We start from the raw sequence: 14,405 nt of genomic DNA, 5'->3' as shown, positions 1-14,405 counted from the left end.
AATCATATAATTGCATTTAATTGAAATTGATATTTGAGATTTTTTCCCGATTTTTTGGTTCAAAATGTTAATTACACACAAAGTGAAAAACACGCAAAAATTCGACAAATGCAGGTTTTTTAGAGAAATTGAAAAATAGCATTGATCATATTTTTAGACTATCAACATACCAGACCTTTTTTTACGAAAGCGCGTAAACGACAAAGAGGGACTGAGGTACGAGGCAGCCGACACAGTTCAAAAGGCTGCGTACCGATTACATCAATGCACATAGGAAATTTTTTTATTTTTCGATATTTTTTTACGGAATTACCAACGTATTTGTGAGATTCTTCTAATTAAAATGAGCCTAAATACGGCATAATTTGAGCCATATTTACTTATTTAAAGTGTGCTCATAATTCCCTAATATAGGTTATTATAATAGGTCATTTAATATAATATATTTATAATTATAAATAATTTAGGTATGTGCGGGCCGCTCGATGTTCGGGTTCGGGTCGGGTCGGGTCGGGTCGCAGAAAGTCCGGCGGCTCGTCGATTCGACTTCGAATTCGTCGTTTTTACATTTTTAATTTTTTGGAAAGTTAAAAAATATAATTAAAAAAGTAATGAAAAATAAAAATTAAAAAAAAATCCCCGCTGCACGGGGACTCGAAGGCTAGCTCCAGATTGCGATTCATACGCTCGACGGCTCGACAGCCGAATTTCAGTTTCGTTTCCGTAAAGCAATACAACATGGCAAATGCTAAAAATAGATTGTGGCTGGCGCAAGCGCACAAGCAGCGCACACGGATATAGTAGAGGTACGCTGGTGAGTGTAGCGCTTCTGCACCGACGAAATGCCGTCGGTGGCCACCTGTTTCTAGCTCCAATCAGAATATATCCTAGAGGGCGTAAGAGAACACCGAAAAATTCGAGAGACACCAACTCCCATAAGGCTGGCAGTCTTTAATAGTATCTCGTCGGTGTCCCAGGTTTTAAAGTTCAAACTTTGTCAGTATATTCTATAGCACTAAATAAGAAAACAATGTTATGTAAACATAGGTCACATAGAGCTTTATTAAAAAGTTACAACAAAAATACAAAATTCAAGTATTATAAGAATAGTACAAGCAGAAAGACGGTTATAGCTATTACTGGCGGAAATTACTTTCAATCTTAGGTGACCTCAGATAATACACACAGCTTACATAAGTACACTGAATATAAACATTGCTGATCTATTCGAGAGCCAATGCTCGCAGTAACAGCAAGTCGGTTACTATGTATTCCTATATGTACAACTTGCATTCCGTATTTTTGTTATAACTTTTTAATAAAGTTCTACGTGACCTATGTTTACATAACATTGTTTTCTTATTTAGTGCCATAGAATATACTGACAAAGTTTGAACCTTAAAACCTGGACATCTAAAAACTCGACATCTTTGTTGTTAGGAAAATACTTTTGCGTAGCGATATTCTTTAATATTAAGACTGGTTATTGTTCACAGATGTTTACACTACAAAAACAATACAACTTCACACATGTATGTCGACTACATGCGTCGTTAGCGCCACTCATATGTAAAACGCGGAAACTTACAATAAGTTACAATAACTAACTTACAACTAGAGGGGTATTGTTGCTCGCTCACTTCGCTCGCTCGCGATTAGGGTTGTTTTTGCTCTCTCGCTTCGCTCGCTAACGGGTAGGACTGCTCTTGCGAAAGGGTTAGTAGGGCCTGCAGCTATTAATGTTTTTTCATTTGGTGTGTGACTCTCCAAGAGCCACACAAAGAACTTCCCGATTCGTTAGTTGCAGTATATTATTATCATTATTTTTAATACGTTTTAAGAAGATTATACGTTTTCAGGGAAATTCAATAGTTTTCTACTTATCAAAATGTTTGCTATATGGCGTTGCATTAAACCAACATCGTAGGCTCGTTGCTCGCTTGGTTCCATGTTATTCCATACTAATGTGGCAAAATAAATTATCTTAATTAGTTTTTCGCAAACGATACAACTCCTCATTATCCGGGTTTGCAGTATTGATCTTGGTTTTCTTCGATACTGTTAATTTAAATTGTCCCAAAATATATAAACCGCGCTCAATTTTGAAACTCTGCTCAGTGCTACATACAACATTTGTAAAGTTCGCCTTTCTGATTTTTTAAAATCCAAACATACTTTCTCGTACGTTTGTCCCTGACTTTTATGAATCGTAATCGCTTCAGCAGGAACCACTGGAAATTGACTACGTGTGATTTGATATTTTTCCTCACTCGACATATTTACTTGATTCGATATTTTTAGTATTGGTGTAAAATTTTGATCAATATTTGCATTTTTCATATAATCACGATAACGAGTTCTTACTTTCACTCCTACTCTGGCCAATTGAAAATCTAACCACAATATAGACGGAATTTTAGTATTTTCTTGAAAAGTAATAAATTTTAATATTCCGCATGTGTGTGCTCCATTAACCAATCCGTTTTCAACATCAATGTTATTAATAATTATCATACAGTTTATGTTAATTTTCAATTTAATCTCAGTTAATAATTCGTTTTGAACTGATTGTTTTTTTAAAGATTGTAATATAAATTTTTTTTTGTACTTTCATCGATATTCTTTGAAAATGTATTCTCGGGAGTAAAGATGATTAACTCACTCTTGCATTGGGATAATTTTCGATTATTGTAAGCGGAAACATCATCGTAAGGTACAACAAAAAATTTAAAAAAATCGAAAAAAAATTTTTTTGTGTAATTACGTTTGTTTCTTCGGTGGAAACTTTCCGTTCTCTCGTATAAATTGCATTGTTGAATGAACTTCTTTCGAAAAAAACTAAAAAAACTAAAAAACTACTTGACCAAAATGAACCAAAATCTAATCAGCTCTAAGTTACAGCGGGGCACATCGATTGCATCATTCATCATCCTGATCTCGTTGTTACTTTTTCTGAAAACGTTAACGAAAAATTTGATTACATACAAACGGACATACACACGCGCGCGCGCGCACACACACACACACACACACACACACACACACATACGAACATTTTGCTGAAAATAGTCTAAGATGACTGCAATGACCATGAAACGTGAAGATCTGCTAAAAAATCGATTTTCGATTTTCGGGGTCATTACAATAACTTCCCTATAAAATCGGGAAGTTAGTAACTTACAATAAGTTTCCGCGTTTTACATATGAGTGGCGCTAACGACGCATGTAGTCGACATACATGTGTGAAGTTGTATTGTTTTTGTAGTGTAAACATCTGTGAACAATAACCAGTCTTAATATTGAAGAATATCGCTACGCAAAAGTATTTTTTCTAACAACAATGATGTCGAGTTTTGTGCCAAATAAACAGCATTTGCCGGAAGTTTTGCTTTTCTATTTTAACCTAAAACGCAATGCAGCTGAAGCACGTCGTTTGCACGAGGAAGCCTACGGCGGAGATGTACCATCGAAAGCTACCTGTGAAGATTGGTTTTAAACGCTTCAGAAGTGGCGATTTATTGGATGAAGATGATACGCTAACACAAGATCAACTTGCGGAAGCATTAAACGTGACTCGTCAAGGTATCTCCAAACGTTCACGTGCCATGGGAAAAATCCAAAAGGAAGGAAAATGGGTGCCACATGAGTTGACTGAACGACAGATGGAACGAACCAGTGATATTGCAGCACGACAACGCTCCGTGACATCGCACTTCCATCGTCAAGGACACCATCACAACGCTGAAATGGGATCTGCTACCGCACCCGCCGTATTCGCCAGACCTGGCACCTTCCGATTATCACCTGTTCCGGTCGATGGCGCATGGCTCGGCTGGGCTACAGTTGGCAAATTTCGAGGAAGTGCAAAATTGGTTGGATGAATGGTTTCGGTTCAAAGACGCGTCGTTTTATTGTCGCGGTATTCATGTATTGCCAGAGAGATAGCAAAACTGTGTAGCTAGCGAGGCACGATATTTTGAATAAATAATTTTTTGTGTTTTGAAATTTTCTATTTTTAATTGATAGAAAAAACCCGGAAACTTAGTTGCGCACCTAGTAGTTTACGAGATAATCGTAAAAAAAGAGAAGAAGCAGAAACTGATTGAATTAAAAGCTCACGTATTCAGTCGTAAATCCATTTGCTGCTTCGAAATGTGTGTCACTGGGTCACTTGGTGACGAACTGCACAAATGTCTTCACGTATACGGCAGTACTGGAAGCTAAGGGATGTACGGCCAGGTCGACGAACTACACAGCTGGGGGTAGATAGTTGGTATACAGTGGCCGAAATTTCTATAAAGTCACTGTGTTTTGTGCCCATGCGATATCAATACGGGCCGGTTTATGTACTTCTTTAAGGCCTGATTTACATTGTATTTTTGTCCAGAAGAATTTAAAAGTTGTTGCACACGTCTTGTTGTTACTGGGAGCTCCAATTCAGCTCGAAATTGTGCTGCATTTTTCCTTTCCTTAGCTGCAGACCTCATTAATATTGAATGTTGTCTCTTTGAATATTTTTTATTACTACCTTTAAGATGATTTCTTCCGTAATTTTCACGTAAATTGATATAATTATTAATCACAGTATATGACCGATTAGTTTTCTTAGCAATTGCGCGATTAAAGCAGCCCATATCTTTATAAGCATCGATTGATGCTTTTTCTTCACTTGTTAGTACTTTTCCTCTCGGCATTCTCATACACGTGAATCAAATTATAACAAACAGGATTTCTGTGAATTATCTGCAAATTCTGGATGACATCTACAATGGGAAGATTATGCGATCAGAATGAGTTTGGAGTAGGTTGCGGGAGGGGGCGGAGAGGGCCGGCCCGACCACGCATATGAAAATCCCTAAATTTAAGCCGTATCCATTCGAATTATTGCAAATATATAGATTTGGGATAGGTCTAAGCAATTTGCAAATTCTGGATGACATTTACAATGGGAAGATTATGCGATCAGAATGAGTTTGGATTAGGTTGGAGGGGAACGGGGCAAAGAGGGTATACGAAAATCCAGGAATAGTCTCTCAAAAACAATATACAGGGTATCTTAAAATTCCTTCAAAATCCGGAAATGGGAGGTTCCTTAGATCATTTGAAGAGATATTTTCCTTTGTAAAAATGGGGTTAGGTTAGGGTTAAGTTAGGTTAAGAAGTTATTAACGAAAAACACGGACCAATCACAGCGCGACTACAGCGAAGGAGTCCAGTGGCAGGTCCCGCTTAGCGTGGCGTCGCTGAATGATGCGTGTTTTTATTTAATAACTGCTAAACAAAGCCGCAGTCGACATTTTTGCAAAGGAAAAAGTTGTTCAAAATGTGTAGCGTTATAACATATTTTAATTTCATCAAGATATCGGAGAGGAGTACCTCTTTTTAAATAATTACAGTTTTTTTCGAATATCTCTCGGTAACTGTTCATTTCCGCAAAATAATTCTTCAAGTTTCGTGTTACCCTCCTCCCCCCTCACCATACGCGCCTAACACCCACCACCGCCGCACAGTGGGACGACTTATGTAAAATCCCCGACATGGACGAAAAATTCAAACTTCTTTTTCCCAGTAAGAGAGCTCATAGGATTGTTTCCTAGGCTTTTGGAACAAGTAAAATGTGGGGACATTCCAGGACATGTCAGTGATAACGCTATATTTCCGGCATATATATCTGAAATCGACAGCTCAAGACTTGAATTTTCATGAAACCGTATCTTTCTAATGAATTTTTCCTAATAGTTTCCATCTTTTGGTAATGTGGTTGTATAATTTTTTCCTACGTATGAGATGTATTTGAGCTGAGAAAAATATGAATGAAATAAAAAATAGCTGTACTACTGTTTAACACTTGACGTTTAGTAACGTTGTGGGCAGTTTGCGTAAATTTTGTCGCGTTACAAAAAAGTTCCGATTTGTTCCGAAAAATAGACTTTACAAGTGTTTACAGTTGGTATTTAGTGAGAGAAATACGCAAAAATCATTCCCGACTTCGTCCGATTCTTCCCGGAAATAATGTTTGAACAAGTGGTTTCTAGGGTCAAAGTCCAGCAAAACGCAGTATTTGTTGACTATGTATTTCTTAATTCTGCTCTTATCGTTCAGTATCAGTTCTCAGCTTTACGTATCCGTGTGCAGGGAATGGTTTTTGAAACTGTTGGAATTGTGGATTTTCATTGCATGCATATGATCGAATAAAGATTGTAAATTATAAAAGGAGGGTATTTATTCCATATTTCTATGACTTGTTACGAGTTTTACATACAATTGCAGTGTTCTGTGTAGAATACTTAACAACAAAGATAACGAAATAATGTAAATAAGGAAGACAACGAAACAATGTACAGGGTGGGGCACTATAAACAGGTCACCTGAATAACTCGCTTGCTTTTGAAGATAGAAGAAAATTCATCAGACCAAACTTACTTGATATCGAGGCGCTCGTAATCTGATGTCGTTAATTTTTTAGATATGACATTAATTTTATAGATGGAGACGTCAAGGAGATATGAAGGTCAACTTCATTTTTAAAAAAATGAAAAAAAAGGTACCTCATTTTACTTATATCATTTCTGATGTTTTTCAGTTGCTATAAGTAGAGATTTTATTTTACTTTTTTTTATATGTCCTTATTTGCGCTTCTGTTTTGTATTTTTAATTTGTTTATAAAATTAAACAAATCATACCTACAAAACATTAAACAAAATTTAAAAATCAAACAAAAACTAAATTCTATTAATCCTTCAGTACATATTTAAGTTTATTTTATTATTATTACCACGTTTTTATTAGCTCACTTTCTTGTTTGTTTGTCTGTTTGTCTGTTTGTTCGGTGGCAAATTTTGCAATTGATTTTAAACTAACTTCCTGATGAGCTAGAGACTTGAAATCGGTTACATGGCTCAGAACTGGATGACAATGCATTATTAAAAAAAAATTTTTTTTAAAGTCTATCCGTTTCGGAGAAATAACAATTAAATATTTGCCTGTTCACCTCCCCGCGAAAACCTACGTCCACGCGTTCAGCGCTCCCTACTCCACTAGGCGTTCCCACTCTGACTCATCCCCACTCCACTGAACATCGAACCTATATCTTTGACATTTTACCATGGCGTTTGTTTTCGATAGGACGGGGTTGCAATACCGTCTTAAATTTACTACGTGTCTCTGTTATAATCTCATAAAAATGTTTAAAATCGATTCAAAAATTTCACACACACAAGACTAAAAAGCAGAAAATAATTATTTAAATAAAAATAAATTTTTTAAAAATATCACGTATTTAAAATGGACTAAAAAGTATAAAATAATTTTTCCTAGCCCCGTACAGATTCCTAACCACGTACAGGTAATCCTGAAAATTTGTGATTGTGAATTTTTAACATCTACGCAAATACTTGTGAGATTTAAAACGAAAAACGTGGGGCGCAAGATAATAGTAAGGAGTGTAGAGAGTAGAAGCCGTTGAGAAATCTCACACAACAGTTCATATCATTTGCGAAGCAATAAAATTTTTAGTAATTTAGGTGAACTATTCATGCATCAATTATCTATTGCATGCGCCCCACGTTTTTCGTTTTAAATCTCACAAGTATTTGCGTAGATGTTAAAAATTCACAATCACAAATTTTCAGGATTACCTGTACGTGGTTAGGAATCTGTACGGGGCTAGGAAAAATTATTTTATACTTTTTAGTCCATTTTAAAAACGTGGTATTTTTAAAAAATTTATTTTTATTTAAATAATTATTTTATTATTATTATTAACTATTAATCCTTCAGTACATATTTAAGTAACCATGAAATGTTTCATGTCAAAATAAAAAATCCAAGATCATTGTTCTATGAATGCGCTGTAGCTTCTTTCGCATCATTCCTGTCACCTAACGGACTTCACCATTCGATTCAGCACGAAAAAATACATAGAGTATGACCCTTATTTAAATTTTTATAAAGAAATAACTGGATGAAAAAGCCATGTCCAGGGAATCGCCTGTTTCGTCCCACTGTGCGCCGACGTTGTCACTATACTAAACCGCCGCGCCGCCATGCTGTCGTGTCACACCTCATTCGTTGTACAGTAAAGTCGCGTTTACTGTCCAACAGCCTGTGTTCTGCACGGACAGTGATCGCATACCAACATTATTTTTTTATGACTGCGTCTACCGCGCCGACCGCGCCGAGAGTTCAAAAGAAAGCCGAACGTAGAGAAGGACAGCATGAAATACTGTCGCTTGGCGTGGCCGCAGCGTATCGGTGTGAATCACTACTAATAGTACTAATCGAATGTACAAAGACTTCTTTATTTTCTATTATTTTTTATGGCACTTTCAGCAACTTATTTCTGGAATTTTTCTTATTAAAACAACTCTGATGACCAGACCAGTCCACGGCACGAGCACCAGTGTGTCCAGACAGGGGTAGTCGAAAAGGAATCGAGGGGAATACAAGTACTCTCTGATGACCAGAGTAATATGTGACACGTGCGCGTGCGCGATAGGGACTGAACGGCGGAATAGGATAGTGGAAGGGTATAATGGTGGAGAGCCTGGAGAGGGAATGAGGTTCGTTTCAACCTCAATCTGGCCACACTGACGGGCACCGTCTTAGAACATATAAACCTATAGACATGGCACCGATAATTTTCCCCAAGGCAAAGATGAAGTAAAGTGTGACTCACATTTTCAAAAGATGAAGCCGTGCTCATCGACAGTGCCTACGCTTGGCGGTGATATGGCGGTGAGGGGCGTCAGCGGGTACGCCGTGTACACAGTATACGGAAAGAATGGACAGGATAATTTCAAAGAATTTGGCATTTTATCATGAAATAATCAATACACAAATAAAGTATATTTGAGATGCAAATGTTTATTCTATATGTTTTTTGTTAAGGTATTACAATAAAGTATGAAGTAATAATAGTATTATATATTAACTATTTTAGGAATCGATACTTGATTCTAAAGATAACAACTTTTGCATATTATATTTAAAAAATTGAAGTGTCAATATATGATTTCTGCTCTATTACAATCACTAAGGGAAGAAATAATATTCAATTTAGTTTCTACTTTTTGCAATCGATGTAGGCAATTTATATGTAGACAGTTATAGGTTATGCGATGCGTCGGTCTGCCGTGTCAGCCATTTTGAAATTATCTAAAGACTTATCTTGTGAGTCACACTTTACCATGGTCTTTGTCTCACTGAACTCTCGGCTTTCTTATACACTTATACACATACTATACCTATACACTTATACTATACCTATGCCGGTTCTATTAGTATATATGGTCTAAGGCCACCTGCGTGGTCTACAGTCTTAGTGGGAGACATTGGAGTGTGCGCATGGTGCTGGAATGGGATAGTGGAAGGGGAAAAGGAGGAGATTAAATGAAGCCGGTTTCTACCTCATCTGGCGACACGGCAGCGAACATGCGGGCCTTTGAACTGTGCCGGCTACGGCGATTGTCCACGTCTCTTTCTTTCCCATAAGCTGTCCTTCCTTGTACCCGAAACTTTCATCGTCGATTAAACCACTAAATACACTTGAAATTATATCGTGTTTGGTGCTGTTTTAATCAGAAAAATGCCAGAAATAAGTTGGTGAAAGTCCTATTAAAAACTAAAGAAAATAAAGAAGTTTCGTACATTCGATTAATGGTGTCAATGTAGTGGTTCACACCGATATACCTGAGCCGAGAACAATCATCGCCGCCCTGCGGCGTTGGCCGGCAGTGGAGTGGGTAGGCACTGGACAGTGATCGCGTACCCAATCGCGGATAGTAAACGCGACTTTACTGTATTTAGGGAAAAGGTACCAGGTATTTACCAGATATTTGGTGACGACTTGTGTGTGTGTGGAAGTTTTTTATTAATTTGAAGGCATTCTGTAATTTATTTTGCATTATTTGTGATAAACGATCGATTGTCAACCTTCTTTCTGTATCGTCAAATTTTTCTGGACGATTATTTTAAAAAGCAACCTAAATATTAACGACGTTTTAATTCGAAGTTTTAGTTCCATTTACCGGACACAAGATACTTGTGATAACAAATTAATTAATTAATTTTTTAGCCATGGCACAATCATATCATCAATTTATTATCCTCTGGTGCATCCCAGTTTATTAGCATTTCCTATAATCGTGTTTAAAACCATATATACGCGAGCGAGATATCATTCTAATAGCCGTTAATAGCTCGCCGGTTGCTTGAGCCGGTATTGTTTCTACGCGTTCCAGAGATTCCGTCATTCGTGACTGTTGATAGTTTTTGTAACCTGACCCTGCGTCTTTGTCTAAGTGTCGTCTCAACTCCTGATTGGCAAAATTGAACTGTAACGAATATTTGTCGAATCGCTGCCGTTTAGCGTGCCGGTCTCAAGAGACCAGTGAGAGTCTAATCGCCGTATTGAAAAGTTACTGCTGTAAGAGAGCTCGTCAGGTTCTTATATAATAAAATCAAAGAGTATCCGTACACACGACCAGTTATTAAAAACTCTCCAAACCACAGTCCTGCGAGCCAGTCCATAAATACTGTCGTTAACAATCGGAAATGTAAAATTGTGTCGTCTCGGGAAATAAGGTTTTTATAACTCATGTTTTCAATATTTTAAACAAAAACTATTTTAATACTGATTTATATACGAAGGGGAAGCCTCAATTTCATTTTTGCAAATAAAGTAATGCTAAGTACTTCAGGTTAATTTTATTAATTTCTAAAAATTTTGTTTGGGGCCGATAGCCGGATGGGGCACGGTAACTGGTACCTTTACCCTACAGCATTCTAACGTTGTAAAAATCTGAGTTACTTCTACTCTGGTCACCCCGAGGGGAGGTAGAACAGGATTATGTGGAAATCAGGCATAATCACTAACACATGCATGAGAACCAATCCTAGGCTACGGAGGGATTTCCAGGGCGCTTACACGATGCCACACTGATTTCTTCTCTACTTGCATGATCTCTCTAGGGCAGTGGTTGGCAACGGCAGTGTCTTTTCAGCCCGATCTCGGCTCGTTACGCTTCCTTTCGTCTCGCTCCCCGTGACGGCCTTAGTCCTCGAGGCAGCTCAGGCGCGTATCTATCCCAGTCCGTATGAACTGCGCGTGGCGCATCAGGGCGAAACCCGTATGAATAGGTTTCCAGTTAGGTACGCACCTGAGCTGCCTTGAGGACTAGGGCCGTCACGGGGAGCGAGACGAAAGGAAGCGTAGCGAGCCGAGATCGGCCTGAAAAGACTGCCATTGCCGACCACTGCTGTAGGGAGGCGGGGCGCCTCACAGGGAAATCGTCGGGGGGGGCCCGACTGCCCATTAGTTGACAGAGGCCCAGCCCAAGACACCAGATAGCCCCCGGAACCGCCCTTGCTGCTCAGAGGCAGACGAACATGATACACTCCGACCAGATAGGATAGTCCGCCCTCGCGATTACAAGAGTCCCATCGGAATTGTGTGATCCGCACCGTACTCTGGGTCTCCTTCTCCCCTACGACCTCTACGACTCTTTCCCCTATCGAGAGTACGTTCCCGATCCCGTTCCGCTGCCTCCTCCTGGAACATTATCAGTCCACAGAAGGATGCGAATGTCTTCCACGATTATCGTGCTGCGTCGTGTCATGCGGGTCTCCGCAGTGGCGCGCCGCCTCCTCCCTCACGATGCGATGCAGGTACTCTCTGAAACGCCCGTATTCAATGTGTACCAATATATGGGCCTTTTTTTACATGGAGGTACAGTAAAGTCGCGATTTTTATACTTGAGGGTCTCCACGATCACTCTCCCTTGCCTACCCATTCAGTGGAATGGGTGCCTTGGTCGCCGAGAAGTGTAAACATGCCGCGTAATTTTATCTCGGGTTGGACATATTGGTGTGAACCAGTACTAATCCAATTACAAAACTTCTTTATTTTTAATTACATTTTATGAAAATTTCACCAACTCATTTGTGGTATTTTTCCGATTAAAATGACACTAAACAGGATATAATTCCAACTGTGATTTAATTGATGGTATGGAGTAACTTTAGGACAGAAGTGAATAGCGAGTGAAAAAGAAAGAGGAACTGCGATCTCGGCGCTAGACAAAGGTTAAAAGCTTACTGTATTGTTTAAAATACCAATGCAATGCTAACTTTTTATTTAAATTTTCTTCGGATTTTATTCAAATTTGAATATGTTGTAGTCTCCAGTGACCTATGAAAGAATCTCGAAGGATTATTTGATATCTTAAAAACTGTCGATTTTACGTAAAAAAAGGTAAACACCATTTTTTCACACGTCTGTAAAATCAACAGTCTTAAAGATATCGAAAAATCCTACGAGAGATTCTTTTATAGATCACTAAAGACTACAACATATTCAAATTTGAACAAAATCCGAAATAGTAATTGTTGGTTTTTTGGGAAGCAAGGTAATTTTATAATAAAGAAAACAGGCAGATATCTTTTTAAACGATATTTATGTAGATGCTCTCTCTTCAGAAGTTAGGTTTAGACTGATGATGGTCCGGAGCTCGCCGGTACATTTTATACCAAAACGCGAGTCATTGTCGTCATGCGGATTCAAAGGGCCGCCGCTCTATCTCTGTTTATAAACGTAAGATATCGCAGAGATTAATGTAATAGGACCGGCAGAGATGGTCCCTGGAATGTTTAAAACAATGGTTCTCGGAACAGTATTCATTTCTGTATCATGACGTCACATATCGACACCCGAAGATATGGTTCCCCAAATGTATATGTAGGGAGATGCCATCTCTGAGCGGCGAGAATTCCGTTGAATGTCACGACGCGACGTTAGTAACTGTAACGACGCGACGATTCGATATCTGTTATTATGTTTATCGATTTCGTTATTCATATTTGTAATATGCGATTTCTTTGTCATTCCGGTTCGACGTACGAAAACGAAAAGACGTGTTTGATCTCAGACGGAGATTCAGACGGGATAATTTAATTAATTGTGTTTGTTATAATTCAAATTTCGTATTAAAACATTTCGAGTTTACGAACGTATTATTCAATTTACGATTTAAATCCTACATATATGTTGTGACGTGGCAGTTTTGCCAACGTCACCCGATGCCGTTTATCGGAAGACCGGGTCACCCTCTGGCAGCCTAATACGCGAGAGGCGCCGTGGCGAGCGCTCGCCCTGGGTGCGAACGAGACCCATGGGCGAGTTCTAATATTTTTGAGCGTCGCGCCAATTGCGCGACGCGTATCTGCAGGACCGTAGTCGGGCCCCAGGGGGGACCCGAAGCACCTCTCCCGCCGAGGAAAACACAGAGACCGGCGCCGGCGAGAATTACAACACCGCGAGGAAAGAGGAATCGACGGGGCACAGGAAAATCAACCTGGAGGCGCCGACAAGGACGGACGATGCCAAGCAAGGAATCTCAGCTGTCTTGCCGTCGCCTCATCCGGAGAGAAACCGGATCGCTGCCGGATTGGCTCCTGTCGATCACCTCTGCGGGAAGCAGCCAATACCTACGCGACGCTGCCGGAGAACCACCGAATCGCCGAGCGCCAGGGACCGTCACGCAGGGCTAGGCCCTGTCCGAAAATCTATCCGCGATAGGTCGAACTGCGTGCGGGGGGATCAGAGCGGCAAGGGGGGGACGCTTCTCTTCCGCGTTCCCGAGACACGCAGCGAAGGATCACTTCTTCGTTGGCTCGAGAAATAGAAAGTCGCGAATAGATCTTGTACAACTGCGTAATACCAAATCTTTTGTAAACCTGACGAAGTGAGCTGCCGGTTCGAGGGACGAGAACGCTGACGAACCCTCGTTGCCCTGGGTAAGCTTTCGCCAGTTCTCATTTCGATAGAGTGATCTTTCTCGCGTTGGCTCGGTAGTGTGTCGTGTCCGCGAACGCGTTGTCGGATCACCGACGTGGCTCCATAGCTGCCGGTAACGGTGAAGGATAAAATTCCATTCGCTAACGGGGGGAACCCGTCGGTCAACGGACGTGCGAAGAGAATATATTTCGCGGGCGTTATTAGTCTCCACAAAGGTCAGACGTAGGGATCCGCGATATCTGGACCTTGGTAGGCGCGGTGACGGTGTTAGCGTGAGACGAGCCACAATTCTTTTAGTGAACTTCGCGCGCCGTTGTCGTATTCACGCGAACCTCGAGTCGTCCCACGGTGCGACGCCGCCACGTGCTCTCGTCGTATTTCCGCGACTTGTTCTGCCGACGAGAAGCTAATAATAACGCGTATTCCATCCGAATTCGGGCGTAGAACGCGAAAATCGGGAGCGCCGACATTAACATCATGTGCTGCCGGATTCGTAGCGTATATAAAAGGACCAGGAAAGGTCGAAGCGCGCGTACAACGAGTTGTCGTTGCCGAACACCTGTTACGCGTCGGTTAACCTCGAAACGCTGCCGGTCGCTGCCGGCTACGT

The sequence above is a fragment of the Lasioglossum baleicum genome, chromosome 11 (genome assembly GCF_051020765.1).
Source record: "Lasioglossum baleicum chromosome 11, iyLasBale1, whole genome shotgun sequence".
In the NCBI taxonomy this organism is placed as follows: domain Eukaryota; kingdom Metazoa; phylum Arthropoda; class Insecta; order Hymenoptera; family Halictidae; genus Lasioglossum; species Lasioglossum baleicum.
Note: the sequence above shows the minus strand (reverse complement) of the source record.